Here is an 11,456-nt window from a genome sequence, read left to right on the forward strand (position 1 = left end):
ATGTGTGTTTATACTACAATCAAGAAACTAGCGTTACCTCAGAATGAAATAAAATCTCCCCAGGTACTGTGGGTCTTGGAAGGGATTGCGTGACTGTCATTAGAAAACCAAATAATTGTTCTTCACTCTTTGAATCCTTTATTTAAAAAACAAAAACCAAAACCTGAGTTTTGTCACAGAGAAGAAGAGTGTGTCTTCTAAACCCTAAAAAAATTCTCTCAGAGGCCTTTCCAAGATGAGTTGGCTGGCTCTTTGCCTCTCACTCCCTGGCAGCCCACTCCCCCGTCAGCTTGTGCAGAAGGTCAATAGACCGCGCAGCAGTGCCGTGAAGTGCCTCTGTGAGGAAGGCTGCCCTGGTTGCGGTAAATGCAGTGTCCACAAATTCATTAGGAATGCATTTGTTCCTGGAAGTGCTGGCTATTCCGGCAACTGGCTGCCGCCGGTGTTTCTAACCATATTCTCCACATTTGTGCAGATGTTTCAGGGCAGAACACCAGTTTTCTGTTCTTACCGTCTGCATCGGTTTGTAGTTGGTGCTTGATCAGCTCATTTTTCCTTTCACCCACTGCAGAAGGGCAGCCTGGGACAATGTAGTTGTGTGTGGAGCCTTTTTACTAGAGCATATGATGAAAAGGGGCTCTCTGGATAAAGGAAACTTTAATCAACACATTCAGAGCTAAAAGAAATGAGGACAACACAGGCAAGAGTGTAAATACTGTAGTAGAGTTTGGAAAGTTGAGGAAATGGCTTTTAATCCATGACATAGAAATTATACTTTGTGGTACCACTAAAACTTTAAAAGGAATTTTTGCTGAGTATTATTTTTCTATTCAAGGGAAGAAGAAACTTATCCATCCTTTTCAAGCAAGCTCATTTTTCTTAATGTCCACAACACTAGTACTATTTGGAAATTACAAAGATAAATTATACAAAGGGAAAGAAAGCTGTATGCTAGCACAGCCAGCTTTTACAAGCACATATACCACATAAAAAGTGCTTGTGTTCGCCTATTAACTACCAAGCTGAGATGCAAAAGCACTCAACAAAAACGGAATCAGTGTGTTTTCCTCGTAAGACAACACTGGTCTGGTTTTCTTAAAGTACTGTCACTTTAAGAGGGTGACAGTGCCGGACTTCCTGTGATAACAGTAGCTGACACAACAGGGCCTCAGCTTACTTGTGACCTGTATGTCAAAGCTCCGGAGAAGTACAAGGCCCTTCTATCATGTAAAGAACACATCTGTCCAGGAAATACACTTCACTGTGCCAAAATGCTTTTAGTGTATCTACCCCCTGAGTGCCCTATCAAGCTACAATTCCCTGTCAGCAAGTACCTTGTAATTCCTTTCCTTTTATGTTGATGAAAGACTTGATCTATTATGCCAATATTGCATACTTTCCAGAGTCTCTCAGAAACTGTTATTCAGTAATGTGCATAGGAGATCACACTCTGTTACTTAGACTGCCAACCTCGGGTAGGAGCATGGGGCCTTTCGGGGAAATATAAGCTACAGTCAGACTTTGCAGTGTGGCTCAAGCTCCATTTTGTGAGAGGAAAAAACAAAACAAGAAAACAAAGTAAAAAGACTGACAGTCAATTAGAGGGGATAGATATTAACACACCACATTTAGTGGAAGCCCAGAGCAGTGAGTCCAGCATGGGTGTGACTGTCGTCATGGTCCAGCCAGGTAGACCATATCCAGTGTTAATGAGTTGGGATGAGTCAGAACTGGAAGTCCCCCTGGGTTCTACTTATGGTTGAGGTGAGAACAAAGCCTCAGAATAAAGCCCAGGTTGTCTCCAACCTCATTCTTGAGAAAAGTCACAGATGCCCAGGTGGTCTTTATGGTTTCTGTTACTCAGACATTCTGACGTCTGTCACAGTCTCTGTGAAGAGAATATTGAACTTTTAGGTTCAGAACTTTTTGGTTTGGCACAATTAGAAGAAAGCAACAAGAGGGGCCCAGTTTAGAGTAAGTCAAAGCGTCGCTGATATTTACTCAGACCATAGGATTGGTTGAAATGAACTAGATTCAGGAGTGTTATAATCTGGACATGATTTGGCCTCCCATAAGTGACTTTCCAAATAATTTCTAGATGAATCTGAACATCACTAGATTCTATTTGGGATTTCTTGAGTGCTGAACAAACACAAACTACCACTTAGGGTATGAGGGTTGAATTAGAAGTAACAGCCAACACATGAGATACAACTTAATTTGTGCTAGAAGATATTTTGAATGCTTTTAAAAATATGGTGGCATATGTCTTCAGTCTCAGTACTTAGGAAACACAGGATCATGAGTTCAAAGCAAGACTCTGTGAAGTAGCAAGTTTACAGCCAATCTATGCTACAGGAGGCCATGTCTGAGAGAGAGAGAGAGAGAGAGAGAGAGAGAGAGAGAGAGAGAGAGAGAGAGAGAGAGAGAGACCTAACCCATTTCATCCTAACAATAAGCTCGTGGGAGGCAGTATAGATATACCAATTTTACAAGTGAGCAAAGTACCTCAGAGAGGTTGAACAATTGCCCCATGTCACAGAGCAACAGGTAGCAGACTAGTGATAAAAACCACGTATCCTGGCTCTAATTCCTTGCTCTTCACCCTCCATGATCAGGAAACATGAAGAGAAATGCTGTCGCCTACCACTGGGGTCAAAACCCATTGATGACAAGACCCAGGAGACCTGGCTCCATGACTGAACCCCTGACTTTCATTAAGCCTTGAAACACTGCCTTGTTTCCTAGCTCTTACCATCAGGCTGTGCTGGACAAAATCCATTCTTCTGTACATGGCTCCTTTTTTGTTTAACTAGTTTATTGTTTGTTCTTAAACAAGTCGGTAAAAATAAAATAAAGTCTCACAATGCAAATGTCCTCAACTGTCACCTCAGATCATTTGAGTAACATACAGCTTTGAAGGCAGGAATAACATTTTATCAGTGTCTTTTTCTTTTCTGATAAAATGACACACTGAAGAAAGTTGTTTTACAATCAAACCCCTCAACAATTGTAAAAGTTCCCTGCCATGGTCCTCTGTGGGTGTTCTCAATGAATAATACAGGATTTGCTATAGACCTTTTAGCCTCCATACCCCAGGTACTTTGAGAGGATGGTTATAAATCCCATGGTATAGATAGAATTCGCATTTCCAATTCCATATTCATATGATTGTTTAATATTTATTGACAAGCACTATTTGTTAGAGGCCCAAGTTGGCCAAACATTTGAAGTAATGTCCCATAGCAGAAACTCCAGCATATAAAATAACTGCAAATATTGTGTAAGCAACGCTCTTAAGTAATCAGCACACCATGTAAGGAAATGCTGGAGCTGGTGTGCTATTTTAGACAAGGAGCATATAAAAGTTTCTCATACAATTTATTAACAGACAAAGTCGTAGGTAGAGAAACCCTTCATATTTCTTCTCCGGGTAGATGCAGCAGGTAGGAAAGCATTTCATTTAAAACATGTCACTGTAGGAAGGACTTCATTCTTCAGCTGGGCTTGTGAGTCGTGTTCACCAACCTTCTTATCTTTTGTTTGTAAAAAATTATATTGAATTGTCATTTCAGACCCAGGCCCTTTTCAATAGAAAAAAAATGAAGAGCTGAAAGATTAGGATGCCACCTCCATCATAAAGAAAGACATAGTCCATTTGCTTTTTTAAAAATGTAATCCTAATTATTTCATGTACTATGAATAAATGTTTATTTGCTTGACACACGGTTGTGGAATTTGTACTATACAAAACAGCTACTCTACCCAAAGTATTAATGGGAGCACTGCATTGTAAAGCCATAACTAAAGCTCTTGAGAAATCCCCAGCTTAGGAGGGAAAACACAATTTACAAAAGAGTAACTCACACAACAGATGAATGACAAATAGCAGCATTAATTTGAACTGCATCTCTGAAGAGCTCTAAAGAGGGAAAGGCTATAAAATGGACGTTAGGTTACAAGTGGAGGCTGAAGACCTAGAAGTAAGTCTCAGAGAAGAGAAAACTAGGCCAGGGCATGCACATAGGAAAAGAGCAACCCAAAGGTCAACAATGAAATATGACATCGTGGAAAAATAATGGAAAGAATAATCAAAAGAAGTCTTGAAAACTGAAATAAGAAACATGAGTCAAAAATGAAAATGAAGTGAAAACAATATACCATTAATGAGATTAAAAAAAAAAAACTTTTGCAGAGGTTGTTTCTTATGATCAGAACCATGAGTTATGCAAGTACCTCAAGTTACAGAGTGAGGCAAAAGTCTAGCCAGTGAGCGTGTCTCTCTTCAAGTGAGAGACGGGCTCGCATTGGTTACAGTGGTAAGTGGAACAGTACATAGAGGTTTTGAGAGACACTCTTGATGAATCTGTCATCTAATTAGATTTAAGACCTAGGTTAAAAAGTGCATTTGAAAACTTTAATTTTCAGTGAATCAAAGGAACTTCCCAAGAAGGAATGAACGGTAGAAAATAAAATAAGGAAAGCCTTCACATTAAACACCAGGCATTTCTGTGAAAATGAAGCTCTTGAGCACCCCTCCACCTGCCTCCTAATATACAGTGTCTTCCCACAGTGCATCTTTAGCTCAAAATCAGGGAAGCAGAGGCATGGAGTATGACAGGACTATTACTAAAAACATTTTTCAGGGTTTTGGCTACAGATGAAAGTGCTGTGAGCTTTCAAGTTGAAGGTGCTACTATTCTTGCTTGGATGTCTTCTATTTGAGAGTGACACTTCCTGTGGTGTGAGTGTCCCACTGATAACATTAGCACATTCTGATGGCCTTCTCAAAGATTACAGCAGAGAAATTTCACGTCCAGGCAGACCAGGTTCATCGTCCTGAGAGATGAGGTCAGAGAAAGCACAACACTTTGTTGTGCTTTACTGCACCAGCCTCAGCAAACCCACTACTACCATGACTCCTAAGCACTGACACTTTGAGTGATTGACAGCTACTCCACTTGGGCCTGTACTCTGCTTCCCACTGATGGGGAGAAATTACAACGGTACTTTCCAGAAGTGAACAACTCCACTTTTGCCTCATTGTTCACAAAGTCATTCAATCTAATGTAAGCTAAATTTTACTTTATAAACACTGAATTCATTAATTCAACAGACAATGGTTTAACCATGTATCATGCACTGACCATTCACTTCTTTGTTTTTAGTTTGCACAGTACTGGGAACTGAACTGTAGGCTTTGTGCACACCAGGCAAGTACTCTACCTCTGAGCCATATTTCAAGCCCTAATTTTTTATATTTATGATGCACAACACCGTGTTCTGGCACATATATGCATTGTAAGATGGCTGAACCAGACTCTTTAACTTAGAAATAACTCACGTACATTTTATGTTGCAAAAACACGTTGTGGGATAATCTTTTTATATACTGTGAAGATGTGTCACTGTGATTAGTTTAATAAAGAACTGAATGGCCAATAGCTAGGAAGAGAGAATAGGCAGGATTTCTGGGGAGAGGGAGAACTCTGGGAAGAAGAGAGGCAGGGAGACGCCATCAAGACACTAAAGAGGTCAGACTTATGGTACAGAGTAGAGGTAACTGAGCCATGTGGCAAAACTTAGATTAATAAAAAACAGGTTAATTGAAGTAATAAGAGCTAGTTGGGGAAAAGCCTAAGCTAAGGCCAAGCTCTCATATTTAATGTTAAGTCCCTGTGTTATTATTGGGGAGCTGGTGGTCCCACAAAGGAAAGTCCAACTACATTTGAGAACACTTGCTATAAACACATAAGCTCAGCTCAGAGAAACTTTCACATACATGTTATTACCAACTGCAATCACCACAACAATGACATATAGTATTATCTTTTGAACCTTATTTCTCAAGTTTAGCTGAAGATTTGTGTCCTTTGCCCAAAATTTCCCAAATCCACCACATTTCTAGTCTCTGATAAAGGCCCATTCACTGTTTTATGAAAAGAGTCATTTGTTTAAACATGAATAATCCTAGAAGAAATTATGTTAAGTGAAATAAGCCACAGACAGATAAATGTTTCTTGATCTTACTTACTGTGTAGACTATAAAAATGTAAAAAAATATTTTTGTTTTGCATTTGTGTGCTACTTATTTATGTATATTCACATGTGCATGCATGTGTAGGACAAAATTAATGATGAGTGTCTTTATTGATCACTTTCCACTATATTTTTAAGACAGTCTCTAGCTAGCCAAATTGTCTCATAGATGACTTGTCTTTGTTTTGGACAGCCACTAACCTTGGTTGGTCAGCTTCTACATAGGTGCTGAAGATTTTAACTCATTTCTTCACATCTGTGAGGGAAATATTTTATCCACAGAGTTATCTCCTCAGCCTCAGAATATTTGACAGTTACCAAAAATGGCTATTTGCTAAAATGCAAAGTTACATACTTTTTATCTTTCCTCTTGCTTTCTGTATGAACTAATATCTATTTTCCAGCATATTTTGATAATCAAGGTGGTGATTTCACTGATTTTTTTTCAAAAATATACTTGAGTACTTGTTTATAATAAGCAGTGTGGACTTGCTAGCAATATGAAGATAGCTTTATCTTCAGGTGGTTTATTGGCTAAAATAAGAAACCTATACCATTCTGAGAATTTACAACACTGAGAAAATATTTTATCTACTGATAGTCAATAAAACTCTGAGATAATTCAGGGTCTTTGTTACATAAAGTCACAAATTATTTTTCTAAATATTATATATTTAAATTTTTTGTTTATCTTTTAGTCAACCTTTTCCTTTCAGTATAGCCTCTACTAAATAAAAAGTATTTCATACCCAAGTTAATCATCTTTTCTTCACACCCAATGAAATAAATTTTTTACAATGATAGTGGAGCTTAAGCTTTGGGGGCCAAACCTAACCTGGACCCTTAACCTAGTGTTAATTTGTGTAATTTCTACCCGACATTTTGAACAGCATTCTCCAAATTAAAAAGACCCACAAAAGCTAGAGAAATGTCCCCCAACAATTTGGCCTAATCAGTGACTATAACATGTTGGAAGGAGTGGGGGAACTAACCTAAACAATGACGTGTCTTCTTCTCTGGTTCTTTGCCACTTCTCACTAGAGTTACAGCGGAAGACAGAGGCTGAGTTGGAAGGAGCATTGTTTTCCTGCTGAAATATCTGATCCCTCTTGACTGTAGAACTCTCTCAGACAACACTGGCTTGCTGGCTCATGACTAGGACTGAGTTCTCCAACACGAGCAATGCTGTTTCTGAGTGACTTTAGATGACTACTTACAAAACATTCCATTCTTGATTCATAAGCCCTGAATTTACAACATAACCTTTATAAAGATGTACATATATATGATACCCAATTGCTTAGAAGGGGTTTATTGAACATTTTCTCTGCACTAGATTCTGTGCTAGATAATGTTTTCACTTCATTCCTCAACAATATAGACTATTATTTTTTATTAACATGCACAAGAAACAAAAGTGCGCCTCATGTGTTAATTGTAGCTGCAAAGAATAGAACTAAATAAACATGAACATGGATTTCTGTGTACATCGGGTTAGGAAATTTGAAAACTGTAGTGAATGCAAAATTTTCAGACAACCCACTGTTTCCTGTATCTGATGCCAAAATAATTTGTCCAGAAATTTTGTGGATACCATATTTAATAAATTAGATATCAATTTTAAATATTTATAGCTCAACTCACATAAATGTGTCAAGTTATATTGATGCTGTTTACAACACTATGGTGCAAAGAAGTCGCTGCTCATAAATACTTCCTCATAGAATTAATGAATGAGTGAAGGAGGGGGTGAGTGAGTGAACAAATTCTGTCTTCCCCAACCCAATCATCATCCTTGGAAAGTGTTGATGTATTGGTAAAGTACACAGAGAAGATTCTATTGTACAACCTGCTAAGGTCACTTATTTCTTGCTATATATAAAAGATTCGGTTAACTGGAGAAGTAATTGCTCCATCCCGTTCAGCCTCCATCTTCTGTTCAAACTCTAGAGAGGGGAAGGGGGAGAATAAGGAAGGAGAGTCTTCATGGAGATTAACAATATACACAGGCCTTAATCACATATTTCACTTAATTCTCTGTTTCCTGCAAGACATGTGACTATAATGCAGCAACTATATTTATCTTGACTTCCAAAGAACTAATAATATTCTTGGAAAAGAAAATATTTTCTACTGTGTTCTAAAGAATGAGTCCCTTTCTACTTGAAGGAACCTACCAATAATTTAGTTATCTGTAGTTTTTCATTTTCTTTCTGTGTATTCTGTCCCAAATGAATCGACAATAGTTAAATCTAAAGTTTAAAAGCTGAGAAAGCAAGACCTTTTCCTGAAAATTAGCTCTAGATTTAAACTTGGCTTCTTAATTCCTTTCAGAAATAAATTATCAGTTATCATACTTAGTGAGTTGAGCTACAAAACTTTAAAAATTGATATCTAATAAAAATCAATTATCCAATGTTTAATACATGATCAAATGAAGCATAATTTTACTTATTTCCTTCCTTCCTTCCTTCCTTCCTTCCTTCCTTCCTTCCTTCCTTCTTTCCTTCCTTCCTTCCTTCCTTCCTTCCTTCCTTCCTTCTTTCTTTCTTTCTTTCTTTCTTTCTTTCTTTCTTTCTTTCTTTCTTTCTTTTTTTGAGACAGTGTTTCTCTGTGTAACAGTCCTGGCTGTCCTGGAACTTGCTTTGTAGACCAGGCTGGCCTCAAACTCACAGAGATTCACTGCCTCTGCCCCCAAAGTGCTGGGATTAATAGCGTGTGCCACAACCACTTGGCTTTATTTATTTTCTTATAAGACAGAGATAGAATTTGGTGAGAGTGAAATTGTCAAAACTGCTTCATATCATGTATTTTCTTTTGTTTGTTTTTGGGTGTTTTTTTTGGGAGTTAAAGAAAGAAAGCTTTATTATCTTACAGTCTCTATGAGTCAAGAATCTAGACCCAGCTAATATGGGTACTTTGTAGGAGTCTCTCAAAATATTTCCACCACAGTGTCTCCTGGGACCGATGTCTCAGACTAAGGCTTCACATGGGAAGGATTTGCTTCCAAGTTCACTCATGTGGATAACGACAAGGGTCCATTCACCACTAGCTGTTGAACTGAGGACTTTAGTGACTTGCTGATCTTTATTTGAATACTTCCCTAGACTCCAACACTACAGCTCAAAACCTTCCAGGTGGCTTCCCTCAGGGTAATACTCTACTGATAACTTATCTGATGTGATATCCCATCAGTTTTGTTACATACATGCATACATGTATTGTTCATGTGTGTGAGAGAGAGATGTATGTACATGTTCCTATGGAAGTGTGCACATGTGCATGCAGGTATGCATACAGATATGTATATGTGGGTATGGAGGCCAGAGGTCAATCCTGGTTGTCCTCCTTGGTCTCACTTCTCTGAATCTTTTGAGAGTTTCTCACCAAATCTGGAACTCATTGGTTCAGCTGGCCAATGAGCTCCAGAAGAAAGGAAGGAAGGAAGGAAGGAAGGAAGGAAGGAAGGAAGGAAGGAAGGAAGGGAGAGAGAGAGAGAGAGAGAGAGAGAGAGAGAGAGAGAGAGAGAGAGAAAAGAAGAAGAAGAAGAAGAAGAAGAAGAAGAAGAAGAAGAAGAAGAGAGGGTGGGAGGGAGGGAGGGAGGGAGGAAGGAAGGAAGGAAGGAAGGAAGAAAGGAAGAAAGGAAGAAAGGAAGAAAGGAAGAAAGAAAGAAAGAAGTTTCTGGAAGAAAGCACCAAGGACAAGAGCTGAGGTCCACACTAGAATCTGTGGGCACAGAAGGGAATAAGGCCCAGTCCTTGTCATAGGATATTTACTGTGTCTCATTCTCATTGTCTTGTTGGAAACAATGGAGGGATAGTAGGAACTTTCAAGATGACCTCCAATGGTCCCTGACCTCAGGTGTTCATATACTTGTCTAAGTGTCTACCCTTGACCAGGAATAGGCTCCAGTGACCACTTTGTACCAAGAACACGGGAAAGTGGGTCTGGAGAGATAGCTCAGATGGTAGAGTGCCTGCCATATAAGCATAAGCACCTGAGCTCAAACCCCCAGTTCCAGTGCAAAGAGTCTGGTGTGGTGGTATCCATCTAATCCCAGCACTAGGGGAGTGTAGATTAGATCATGAATGTTTCAATCCTCTCTCCTCTATTTTTTAATATAAGGATCACCATCATATTTAGTGGATCTTGAAATATACCTCTACAACCAAATATATAATATTTATGCCATTATACTTTACATTTTAAGTAGATTTATTTTATTGTCACTAATAAGAAAGTAGAAAAATAAACAAATGGGTAAATTTCTTTTCTGACATGTTGTTTGCCTTTAGTGAATTTTAGATATAAAGTCTCCTTTTAATATAGTTTCCTTTTTGTGTACCTAGGTTCGTGAATTCTCCTCACAGTGGTTCTACATCAATGAATTTCTAGAATTGCTGACTAGATGGTGGGAAACTCTAGATTACTTCTCTCAGCAAGGATTCCCAAGCTGCACAATTATAGAAATATTTAGTTCAGATGCCTGATTGTGGCCTTTTGAGTAGACTGCATTGTCCTTAATCTCACAAGTGTGTGGGATAATGGTGATTTCCTTTAAATTATAGTAGTAGCCAGAAGTGAAAACTGTCACTATTTTTAAACTTTTTTTAAAATAGGGGCTGTATTCAAGCTATCATCTATTCAATTCAATTGTAAAATTAACCCTCCTCCATTGAACACTCAAAGTGAACGTTTATAATTTGTTTGCACATTTTAACATCAATTAAACTGATAAACATACTAATTATTTGCTAACCTAGAAGAAAAATGGAAAGCCAAGAGGGACTTAGGAAGTACAAGTGTGACTAAATTTACTATCCTCAGTAAATTTAGTTGTATCAGAAGCTCAAGAAATCAAGAAAGTAACAATAACACTTGAATTCTTTCTCAGTATACAAGGACATGTAAACCGACTGATTAGTAAAGCACTTGTGCTTATGTTTCTAGGGCTCCATGCATGAACATAGACAGGGGTTGCCAGGATTTGTGCTACTGAAGATTTCTGTAGTCAACCACAAACAATAAGGTGGCTTTCCAGTGGCACGAGCAGGATTCCCCACAGCACGACAAGCATGGCTTTGAAACCAAGAAACTTTAGTGTGCCCTTCAAGAAAAGTGATTTACGGGAGGAGGAGCATATTTTACCCAAAAAGGACAGGAGAACCTTGCCTGAGGCAGCACTGTGGCATTGCCAGGGTATGGTGATTGTGAAATACTAAGTGCATGTTTTTGTGGGGATGTCTGAAAGTACTGGCTACTGCAGTCCTGTCTTCCTATCACGCGTGTCTATTTCCGGATCCACTTCCTTATAATTACTAATGAAAACAAGGCAGTGAGCAGAGAGGTGAATTCTACTTCAGTTCTTTTATATCCCTTGACAGATGGTTTCTGGTGAAAGTTTCTAAATAATTCTC

This window comes from Onychomys torridus, chromosome 15 (assembly GCF_903995425.1).
Source record: "Onychomys torridus chromosome 15, mOncTor1.1, whole genome shotgun sequence".
Classification (NCBI taxonomy): domain Eukaryota; kingdom Metazoa; phylum Chordata; class Mammalia; order Rodentia; family Cricetidae; genus Onychomys; species Onychomys torridus.